The 12,185-nt window shown below is 41.2% G+C and overlaps 1 long non-coding RNA gene across 1 annotated transcript; it reads left to right on the top strand.

The window, feature by feature from the left end:
* Positions 1 to 4,519: 4,519 nt before the first annotated feature.
* On the top strand, positions 4,520 to 11,924 carry LOC129166572 (uncharacterized). The gene is made up of 3 exons (XR_011516856.1): positions 4,520 to 4,706; positions 7,202 to 7,303; positions 9,979 to 11,924. It is a non-coding gene; the product is annotated as an uncharacterized lncRNA (long non-coding RNA).
* Positions 11,925 to 12,185: the final 261 nt, after the last annotated feature.

Consider the following 12,185-nt stretch of genomic DNA (forward strand, 5'->3'; position numbering starts at 1 on the left):
TCTCATACCTACTTGTTCCTTTCTCTGCTGAACCTGTCACCTTCACATCAACCATTGACTTATCCAATACTCCGCCACCTTTTCCAGTTACCAGCCAGACGGATGTCCCTGTAGCATTGGCTGTCCCTGTAGCATTGGCTACAGAGGAAGAGATCTCTATTCTCTCAGAGGGACCTCTACCTGTACCTGTTGAAGAGGAACGAGTTATTGAAAATGAAACTATGGGGGCTGGCTTTGCGCCAGTTACTCTTGCAGACACCTCTCACGACGACAGATGTCTATCTTCTGATCCGGTTGCACAAGACGCATCCAGCCTTGACTTGTCACAAGACTCACCAACTAAGTCAGACTCTCTGAGTCCTGAGGCGGAACCACCCTTGAGGCACTCGACCCGCGCCAGGAATCCTCCTGATCGGCTGCAGTACGTAAAGCCTGGTAAGCCTCTGTTGAAGAGCGTTCAGACCCTTTTACATGGGTTAAGTTCTGTCTTCTCCTTCGCTCTTCAAGACGATGAAGACGCGGGGACGGTGCCTTCACACCTCAGCCAGCCGGTCATTCGCTGCCAGCCTAGTCCATGTACGAGGACGTCCATGGGATTAGGGGGGGAGAGTGTAACAACATGAACTTCTGACCCCATTTCCGCCAATCCTTTTATTGTGGCGGGAATGAACCCTGTATAAGTTCCGGGTAAATCAGCTGCCTCTTCCCTGTTTACCTGGCTGCTGTTTTCCCTGTGGTTGGCGTACTTGTCAGATATTGACAGATTTTACACGGCATACTAGCTGACAGCGTGCAATAACCCGGCCGATTCATTCATTTATACACCACCTCACAATCGACTCAACGGTGAGTTTTTTGTTTGTTTTGTTTGGTCATAAATAATGAAAGTGCGGAGCCGCGGTCGCACATTCAGAATGCTGGTAAGCTAACGCTAGGCTAGTAACAGTAACTAAACCTACTAGTTGTATTCATCAAACCTTGTTGTTTATGTTTATTACACTTTGGCCGAACGTTAAATCGATGTATCAAGAGTTGAACGAGTGATTTGATTTTGGTAGTTTTGGTAGTTTGGTCCGTTTTGGTTACGTTTCTGATTAAATGCCAAAACGGCCGATGCGACCTTTGCATTGAGTTAAACTCCGTTTAGATAACTGAACTTGTTGCGCAACACCTGTGATTATGTGAGAAGAATATGTTTGATTAACTTATTAGCTTTATTGCTGATGTACTTTGATGGGACCCATGATGATGTTATTTCGTAATGGTATTTTGAATGATAATCATTATAAGAGATGATGATATGATTTGTTTGGTTATTGGTTCATTGATTGTTGTATAACATATGGCATCAATTATTTAATTGTTATTTAATCTATTATTTGATTTCTTTGTCATAGTAGTAGAACGCTGTTTTATTTTCTTCTGTGAATGATCATTTATGTTTTTGACCTTGTTTAGGTCAGGTTTTTTTTCCCCCCGTGATCAGCCCTGATCAGCGCGGGATGGCGAGCCACCCGACCACCGCTGTATTGCGGTAGGATTTGCAAACCTTTGGACTAAAGATGGTTAACACATGACCTATCCCAGGCCCATGCACCTAAGTTGAACTCATACTGGACTAAACCTCATCCCACCTCCTTTTGGGATTTAATAAGCTGTTTTGTATGTCACCAAAATTTATTGTCTGTGTTGTATGTGGTTATAGTTTTTGTACATCTGTCTATATATTTTTCATACCATGCATAATATATATATTTTGAGCTCTATTTTGGGTTCCTGTGTTTTATTCACACACTCAGGCTCCACAGTCGAAACCACTTCTGATAGTTCACTGTCTGTGAAGTTGCAGTCAGGACACCTGGTCCTTTAACGTGTTACACAGGACAGATACAGGCAGACCACGAGAGCAGCCATAACAGCGCTCATTTCAATAGATGAAGAGGGGATTACATGAGGAGAGTTTGGGGAGGGAGAAAAAGGCATTAACAGAGTTGCACCGGCAGGGTGTAGCTCTACTATGCAAAAAAAAAAAACACCTCTACATATAAGCACGAACGTCAAAGTTCACAACATGAGACCCGGTAGGTAGGGGGGTGGGCTGGGACCCTTGTTTCCTCAGCGGGAGCAGCCTGTGTGGCGCTCGGCCAACTGAATCCACAGGTGGGTGGGAGGTCATGGGAAAGCACAGAGCACATTGAGTGCCTCCATCTTGATGACCTCGATGCAGAGACCACCACAATCTGAAGGCGGCGGGGGGGGGGGGGGGGGGGGGGGGGGGGGGGGGGTTCACAGCATTTGTCTGCATTCCTTCCATAATGGGGGTTTTTGCACGCAACTCCAAGGCTGCTTATGGCGTCAGATTGGATAACAGGACTTTGTTTGGGTCAGGCAGAGATAATTTTCCTCTCTGCCTTAAAGTCTGTATTGATCATTCAAATCCTCCAGTGAAGCCAATTCGGTGATTAAACCTCCACACCGTCCGGTGACCCTCTCCGAGATGACATCCATTTTGCGCACTAACACCGGTAACGCAGCTAAGACATTGTCCAGCTTGCGATTCACCTCGAGTAACGTCCCAGTCTGTGAGGTCTCCGCCCGGACGGTGTCGTCCATGGTTGCGGGTCACCCTCCAATCGCTCCTGTCATCCCAATTTTTCGGAAAACCAGATATCCTCCCACTCCAATCAGAAGAAATCCAGTGATCATCAGGCCAAATATCCACACATCTTCAACGTCCTCAATAGACAGCTGAGAGAGACAGATGACATTCCACTTCTTCCATTAATCGAGCATATATCCCGCTGCGTGTGTCCCGTGAGGGCAAGCGCGAGCCCCCTCCTCCATTCTCATCGTAGAAAAAATCTTATCAATCGCGTTGAATGACCAATTAATTAAATCCATTTCTGAAAAATAGTGATTTCCAGAGGAAATGCAGAGAAGCGCTCAATTAGGTTAAACTAGCTGTTTCCTTGATGCTAAACCAACAACAACCTTCCCTGTCCTGAGTCAAGATGGGCGAGTCCATGAATGTTTAGTGACAGTGTGACGTAGATCTGTCAGGCTTTTCAAATCCTAGAGTTTCACCGTCTATTTTCTATCAGAAGCTAATGCAGGAGGTAGGTGTAGGAGACTATTTTCATGTTCAGCCTGCATGAAAAACTCAGAGTGACTGATTATAATCAGAAATAATCTTAAAATTTTTTTTTCAGTCAACCACACATTTAAACATTAAATAACTTCCTTTTGGATCTTGTCTGTATTCAACATGCCTTTTTTCGTTAGTCTTCAAAATACTAAAATTATATTTAACAGTTGAATTACAGTTACATTTTTTGCTTTGGGTAATCTGACTCTTAATGAGTGGTAAACACATTAAAACACTTTTCAAACAGACGTAGAAAACCTAAAAATTCTAATGTGGTTAGGTACTTTCATTTTTAAAGTAAGGAGCACATAATTCAAGCATCATAATTCATAACACTCCATACTTATATGTGATATTTCAGGCATTAAGAGCTGAAGTAATTAACTTGAGCTACCCAAGGGTAAAGGTGTTCACGGTGCATCTAAAGGCTTAGCCACTCAAACCAGGGCTAATAATGAAATCAGATACAGTCCCTGTGGTGGGTCGTGGCTCGTGTGAAACGCACACTTCCACAATTAAAAACACAACATCAAACGGTGAATTATCCTCCAGTAATTTACTCTTTAAGAGTTAACAGTGTTGCGTCTTTAAACAAATTAGTTATAACATTGGAAAACATTCATGTATGTTTTGTTTTATACAAGGTAATCCTTAAATAATCATTCTCACGGTAAACCAATAGTATTTAGATAATAAAGTCTTTCCAAGTGAACAGTTTTTTCTTGTCTTGCGTTAAAAAGAACACCGTAGTGAACATCAGCTTCGAAAAATAATAAGTTGGTCCCCTGACTTGATAATTGAAGAGATAATGAGAGAGAAGAGTAAAACGGAGCACCGAAGAATAGGAAAAGAAGAAAGTGTGTGCATGTTTGTGCGAACGTGTGTGTGTGTGTGTGTGTGTGTGTGTGTGTGTGTGTGTGTGTGTGTGTGTGTGTGTGTGTGTGTGTGTGTGTGTGTGTGTGTGTGTGTGTGTGTGTGTGTAACAGAGAAAGCAAAAGAGTGCCCCATATTTTTTGTCATTGCCTCAGGCTATTCAGCACATTCACCCCCAGCACTGCAACCTACTTTGAGACCCCCTCCTCAAGAGGTGTCCAGTACTCCAACCCATTCTGCTTCTTGTTATTTTCTCTCATTTGCAGGTATTTGCTCTTGTGTTGTCTGTATTGACTGTGTCTATAAATTACTGCTAAATAAACCTGTAAACATGAAGGGAAGAGCAGATAAACAATTCATGAAGCAGGAAGCAGCATCAGCAAACCATGAATGTATGTGAAATCACCTTTTAACTGCATCACAATTACTTATTTCATGCCTATATGTGTGTTCTTTAATAATACAGTTGCTTGTGCTTGTGTTTCTTGTTTTTTTTTCATGAAGTGTCTCATAAAAAAATTCACTGCACTCATGATTTTCCCCTCCCTCCTCTTTCCTGGGGTTGAACCTTTCTCACATGCATCTGTGCTGTAGATGAAATTAAATGGCACGGCATTAGGATGCAAATGAAATACCTTTAAAAAGCCTTCACACGACAGGAAGAGGAAAACCAAAAAGCATTTACAGTGTGAGTATGAAAGTTTTGCTTGACTGCCTTCATCATACTCAGAGTTATTTTCAAATTCTTCTGACAATATTTCTACTAAACCTAAAGTAATTTTAAATGGAGGTGTTTCCTGTAAATATTGACTCATTTGTGGTAATAATTCTTTGCTAAATTAAATTCAGCCGTGCACACTGATTCCTCCTGCTGCTGTGTTCTCTGGCTGAATTACAAAGCATTTAAGTCAGATGTGTTATGAAGTCATTTTCTACATGTATTGACTTTAATTGTGGGTGATATTTCTCAATTCTCTAAACGACCGTGCATCTGCCTACTTCTCCATTTGATTTCCTGTCTGGTGTTAACACATAGTTTCTCATGCAGATGTACAGATGAATATCTGTTAAACTGTGACAGAGATGAATACGTTTAATGGATTGTTAGCAATTGCGCAGTGCTTTTTTTTAGCATTTGCAATAAAAGAATGAGAATGATAACACACTGATTTGAGATATGCATAAATGTGATTGTGTATTTTTAAACATTGGCTCTGCAGAATTTGAATGAGTTAAATCTTAATATGCATAGGTTAAAATGCTGAAATATCAGTAAAAGCTCTGTTAACAGCTTTATGCAAATAGAAAATACTATTTTTAGGGATGCTCAATATTAACTTTTTTAGCGGTATCTGATATTGTCTAACTCTTAATTTCCAGTAGCGATATGAACCGAAACCAATGTGTGGTCCTTTCTAATAAAAAAATAATAGTAATAATTTAGGTTGCTAATATCACAAATCTGCTACCGTGAATGCTTAAGCTTTAAACATTATCCGCGCAAAACTGCAACTACTTCGATTCAAGTTGGTAATAGTAAAACAAATGTCATGTTTGATATGTCTCCAACAGCAGCTGAATGACATTCTCCCTGAGAAAATCCTTATTAACGCTCTGTGACACCTTTAGGCCACAGATAATTATTAAGTTCATGATGGGAAAAAGCTTGATTAATACGTTCATTAATACTACAAGTGAATTAATGATATAAAAGGTTAAGATGTTGTAGGTTTTAAGCGCAGATCAAAGTAAGCTATCACCATTGTAAACAGTCTTTGTTATTTGTCTGTGTGAAATGTGACAGTGAGTTCTCACTCCTCAGACCTATCACTATCCAATGTTTACATCTTACATTTAGGCAGAAACAAGAGAATAAATAGATCATAAATATGCTGATTTTGTTGTCGATGTTTGTATCTTGGAGAAAATTTGTCTTAGGTAAGTATCAATTTGTTTAGGGAACGTTTGGGCGTGGGTTAAAGTTACTTAGTTGATAAAATGTTAGCAGTGTGAAAAAGAAAAGAAAGAAAACGATCTTTTATTTAGTGCCTCTCAAGATAAAAATCACGAGGCGCTTCACAAAAACAAAAAATTTAAATTATTAAAAAGATTTAAAAAATTGATTAAAAAATGTTTAAAATGACAAAAAAAAAGAAAATTATGATCATAAAATGTGAGGAAAGGGAGAGAGAAGATGAATAGGAAAGAGGAAAATTAGTGGATCCCGGGAATGGCGGAGTTGGTAGAAAGAGCAGAATAAGGAGAGGGTGGTGATGAAGGTCACTCATAAACCAGCTTGAACAGGTGAGTTTTCAGCTGCTTTTAAAGGAGACCACTGAGTCCACTGATCTCAGGTTCAGGAGGAAAGAGTTCCAGAGTCTGGGGCCACAGCAGCAAATGATCATTGACATCAGGGACCTGCTGGAGGTGTAGGGACTGAGAAGAGATCTTGAAACAAACCCTGATATTGACTGGCTGCCAGTGCAGCTGTAAGCGTACACATGCTAAGCGAGGCTAATTGCTAAGTGTAATGCGTGTATTACTAAGTATTTTTTCTGTTTCTGTATATTGTAGCTATGGTGATAAAATATTTATGATGATCTTCATTTAAGAAAAACAAACCTTGGGTGAAGATTCTTGTGCTTGTTTTAGTTTGTTGCTAGCTGCTAGCAACACATAGCTGCTCTAAGGACAGCAGATCCTCTTAACCAGGACAGATTCCAAAGTTGTGCTGAATAAAACTAAAATATCTGAAAACACTAAGTGGAATGATTCGATCATTCCAAGAGTTTACATACACCAAGCATTCACTCAGATTAAATAGGCTGAGCATACGCAGAGTTGTCATTCCCGGAAATATAATCGTAAACAATTTCCCTCACATTTTATTTTTCTCATTCTCTAGCTTTGCCCGTTGAGTTATGTTTTCTCTCCCACTATGGACCACTTCTTTTTACCTCCCGCCGTGTTTTCAACTTGTCCTGAGCATTCGAATGGGTGTGTACATGGACGTCAATTGGAATGATGATCGAACAAAACCACCTCTTTCAGTGTCGGGTCAGAATAATCCCGATTGAACGTTTACAGAATTTTTGATTTGATAGGACATTCATTCCAATTCCTTGCACCCATGTAAACGTAGCTAGTGTTTTTATGTGTTCATCCACATCCATCCTTCCACAGACACATTTGAGGACAGCACAAAATCTCTCTGTGTCACGATGAGGAGCAGGAGGTTTGGACCCAAGATGCAGAACCACCGAATGACTCGAAGCAGGAGAGGAGGTAAAAATAAAATCTTTTTTATTTAGGATGCAACTCAAAAAACTGGAATGGCGCAGGACTCTAACCTGAAACCAAAACTCAGAATAAGCAAAACCAAAAGCTCACTCAGCAGCAAGAAACTAGAGAGTCTCAAGAGGAAGGACAAAACAGCGTTGACAAAAACAATGGACCAACAAACACTGAGGGACAAGACAGGGTTTTTAACACGGAGGGGGAGCAATCAGGGGAACAGGTGGCAGGTGTGAGGAGTGAGGTCTGGAGGGAAGACAGGTGCATTTAATAAACTAAATGGGGAAAGAACTTAAGCAGAGGGGAAGATAAACCATAACCTATAAAACACTAAATAACTAAACCTAAAGACTAAGGACAAAGATAAACAACTAATGACTAGAGGGGTGAGGAGGACTAATAGCTGGTTCCCAAAGTCAGAGACTCTCTTGGTCAGCTTGCTTCCCACACCAAACCTTCCGTCAGGAATCTTGGTGTGACCTTTGATCCTGCTCTCACCCTGGATTCTCATGTCAGTTCTTTTGTTCGCTCTTCCTTCTTCCATCTCAGGAACATTGCTAAGCTGAGTCCCATTCTGTCTCGCTCTGAACTTGAGACAGTTCTCCACACCTTCATCTCCTCACGCTTAGACTACTGTAACTCTCTTTTCACGTGTCTGAGCAGAACCTCCCTGAACCGTCTACAGGTGGTTCAGAATGCCTGTGCTCGGCTTCTGACCAAGTCCTCCAAACACACCCACATCACCCCGCTTCTCCTCCAGCTTCACTGGCTGCCAGTCAACTTCAGGGTTCATTTCAAGATCCTGGTTCTGGACTATAGGGCCTTACATGGACAAGCACCATCTTACATTGGTGATCTTCTTAGTCCCTACACCCCCAGCAGGTCCCTGAGGTCCAGTGATCAAAGCCTACTGGTTGTGCAGCACCAGGCTAAAGACCAAAGGTGACAGATTATTTGCTGCTGTGGCCCCCAGACTCTGGAACTCTCTCCCCCTGAGCCTGAGATCAGTGGACTCAGTGGTCTCCTTCAAAAAGCAGCTGAAGACTCACTTGTTCAAGCTGGCTTTTGTATGACCTTCTTCACCACTCTCTCTTTATTCTGCTCTCCCCACCCATTCCACCTTCCTCAGGATCCACTGATTTCCCTCTTTCCTATTCACTCTTTCTTTTTCTTAACATTTTTTCTTTTAAATCGCAATTGCTTATTCTTGCTCATTTTAAATATATTTTTGAACATTTTCTAAGTCCTTTTTTATATTTTTACAATTTTTTATATTTTTTGTTTTTGTTTTTGTGAAGCGCCTCATGATTTTTATCTTGAGAGGCGCTATAGTAATTATATTTTCTTCTTCTTCTTCTTCTTCTTCTTCTAATACAAACCAATAAGAACTACACGGGAGTGACTTGGAGGAAACACGAGGGAAACGCAGAGGACGAACAGGAGGGGGCTGGGGACCAAGGGGACACAGAACATCACACTCTGAGGGCCAAAAATGGCCCCCAGGCCACATTTTGGACATGCCTGCTCTAAAGGATCTTATTTAGCACCTAGTTTCCACAAAAAACATGAGTTAATGTTTTTCAGAGACAGACTGAAAAGGTTATTAGGTATAATGAAAAAGATGAATTTAGCAAATGTAGGAGTCTCTAATAAAATGCTAATAAAGCTTTTTAGAGAAAGAAAATAAATTCCTTTTACATCTAATAAGTAATATAAATTGAAAGCAATGAGAAAAGGCCTGATATTTTTCTGCCACACGTGGACACAAATTAAACATTTCCATTCATTCATCAATGTTTCTCTTAAGTAGACTGCACACAGAAGCATGATGGTCTAATTTTAAGAAACAAGCAACGCTGGGAAACAAATAAGCCTCGACAAGCAGAACAGATTCTGCCACAAATTTTGCAAGGCACCAACCTGCTCCTCAATCAAGAGCTTTTCCAGGATAATCTCAGCTGACCTTTTTATCTTTTCTTTTTATGAAAAAAGGAGTTCTGTAAGAGCAGTGCACTTCTTTAACAGTCAGGAGAAGCAATTAAAAGCTTGCCGAGAGTTAACGAACACCCAGTGGAGCAAATCGATGAGCAGCATCCTGCTTGAACTAATCACAGAAGTGAGGGCAAAGCCAGCCCGTCGACATGGAAAGTACAGGAAGCGTGACAGGGCTAATGGTTTGGAAAATGCAGCTGATAAATGAGGGAAAAGGGTTATTTACCTTGCTCCTGGACGCCGTGATAACTCCAATGTTTTACAGGAAGTCTAACATGTCTTTAAGAAGGGTCAGATAGATGGAGGAGTGTGTGTGCATATGTGTGTGTGTGTGTGTTGGGGTAGGGGTGGGGGTCACGCCTGGAATGTCAAACTTTTTACTGTGAATTCATTGCAAACCATTGAAACACGTACTTGTGTTTTCAAGGTAAAACTCAATAATTGTGACAGCTGTTTCTGCAGATATTAAGCCCAACTGTCATTTAGACAAAATGGCTCAATACCATTTTCTCCAAATGCCTTCTGTGTAAATTACTGCTTAGAGCCTGTGAATCACCTCCCCCCCTCACTCCGAGCGAGTGGCATCATTTATCATTTTTGGAGGAACGAGGAAGCTAATGGAACCTTTTAGCAGTAAGAAACACGACCACTGAAGAATGTTCTCTTTGCATCAGGTCATTGTTTGATCCATGAAAGAAAATAGGATGGAGGACATGGGGGAAAAAGAAACAGAAGAGGAGGAAGAAAAAAAGTCTTTGACTTCTATTGAAGACGGCAGTCTTGGCAAAACAGTAAACAATGCAGCTCTACATTTAGCTTGGAGACTTTGTGAAGCCGTCGCCATGGCAATCCCATTTTCCAGTCACATCTTTAATGAAAAGGTAATGAGAGAAACATAACAGTCCCAACTTCATTACCGGAGTAGGATTCGGTCATAAAAACTGAATCAGAGTGTCTGTCATTAGAAGGAGCAGCAAAAGGGCAGACTCTGGTCCATGAGCATGAGGAAACATGCCTGGTCAGCTGCTGATCAGATGGCAGGTGTCTTGTTTCAGAGTTCGATTTGTCTTTCCTTATGAAAGGAATCTCAACATGCTAATTCTGTAGCAGATGCGATGCACCGCATGTTACATGGATGCATAAGGATCCAGGAATGTCTCCGTCCTCGCATCTGCTTGACTTCCCTGCAGGGGCGGACCGGCGACACGGCAAAGACAAAGCCACACAAGGGAGGGAAAACTAAAGAGCGAGCTAACATGAGGAAAACACGGAGATTAGAGGCAGTTTTCAGAAAATGCAAGCTAGCTTTATTAACTTAAGCTGACATGAAATTGTCAAAAGGCCAAAGACAAATCCCACGAAGCAGCTAAAGATAAATAAATAAATACAAATCCAGGAAACTCCAACAAAAGCTTAAAGGAAACAAAAATGCACCATAAACATGCACGTCACTGGAAGCAAGGCCCTAGCAACATCAGGGAAATGATAACAGAGAAATCAGCCATTCATCTGTTTTCTATTCCAGTAAAATGTTTAGAAATATGACAAACAAGCACATTTTCTCTATGATGGTGGCCCAGTTTTGCTAATTTAAAGGGCTACTTTGCAACTTTTTTACATTTTTAAATAATTTTCCTGAACCAGTATGTGCTAAAATGACCCTTTACAGGATTAATGAGAGGCCACCCAGCCCCTGTTGCCTCCTGTGGCCAGAATATTGCACTTGCAACTTCAGAATGGTGGGCCGCTCTGCTGGGACTATGAAAAAATGGAGCAGACATACTTGGTGCTGCAGTCTGCTTCCAGCACATTTACTGCATGTTTTAGATTCTGAACACAGCGGATTTGTTTGATTTAGTGATGAACCACTCTTGTAGACACTAATGAAGGTTGGGGAGACATTTCAGCTGTTAGGTTGAGGTGTTAACACTAGGAGGTGCAAAAAGCAAGTCAAAACTGCCTAGTTCCCCGTTAAATGTACAAAAAGTGGAAAGAGGTGTCCTCTTTAAACCAAAAGTGCTTCTTTTTCCTGCTTTTTAATATAAACCTTAGTTACAACTTATGATAATGACGCTAAATATATCCCACATGCCAATGTTCTGAGTAATAAATAATCAAATGCCCAGAAAACAAATTGAAAATACAGTAATTCACTTCAAATTAAAAGGGGAAGCTACTAAAATAAGAACACATGAAGAACAAATAGAGAAATATAGATGGATTTAAAAAGCACAAGAACAAAACTAAGGCTGGACCACCACATAGATGAGCTCCCCAAAACGACGTGGTCAAGGAAGGTGCCATGGTCTCCTTCCTCCAGGTGAAGTACTTGTGGAGTCTCCTGCCAGGCCCCACTTTTAGACAAGACATTTTTGGGGGGTACTCAAAACCTTCAAGCATGTTAGGTTGGTAATTCAGCTTGATCATAAAAAAATGAGAAAGCTGAATGTATTTTAAAGTCTTGAGAGTGATTGTTGGATGGAGTAAGAGATGAACTAACAGACTGGGGATTTGTCAGGAATGAGGGCTATATTTTGGTTCATAAATGTTAAAAGAAGTTGAGGTGTGAGGTTGATCCTTTAGTTTTGGTTGCTGGGTCAAGCCTTTAAGTGAGGAGCTTGGAGTAGAGCCATTGCATCAACTTGTGGTTCAGGCTTCTGACCAGGATGTCCTCTGGTTGTCTCTCCTGGGGGATTTTCCAGGGGCGCCCTACTGGGAGAAGATCCCAGGGTAGACCCAGAACGTATTGGGGTGGCTACATCTTCTCTGACACAGGAAAACCTTGGGATTTCCCAGGGAAGCTGGAGAGTGTTTCCAAGCAGAGGGATATCTGGGCTTCCATCTCAGATTGTTACCTCCACAACTTTGCAAATGGTGGAAA

This window comes from Nothobranchius furzeri, chromosome 16 (genome assembly GCF_043380555.1).
Source record: "Nothobranchius furzeri strain GRZ-AD chromosome 16, NfurGRZ-RIMD1, whole genome shotgun sequence".
Lineage (NCBI taxonomy): Eukaryota > Metazoa > Chordata > Actinopteri > Cyprinodontiformes > Nothobranchiidae > Nothobranchius > Nothobranchius furzeri.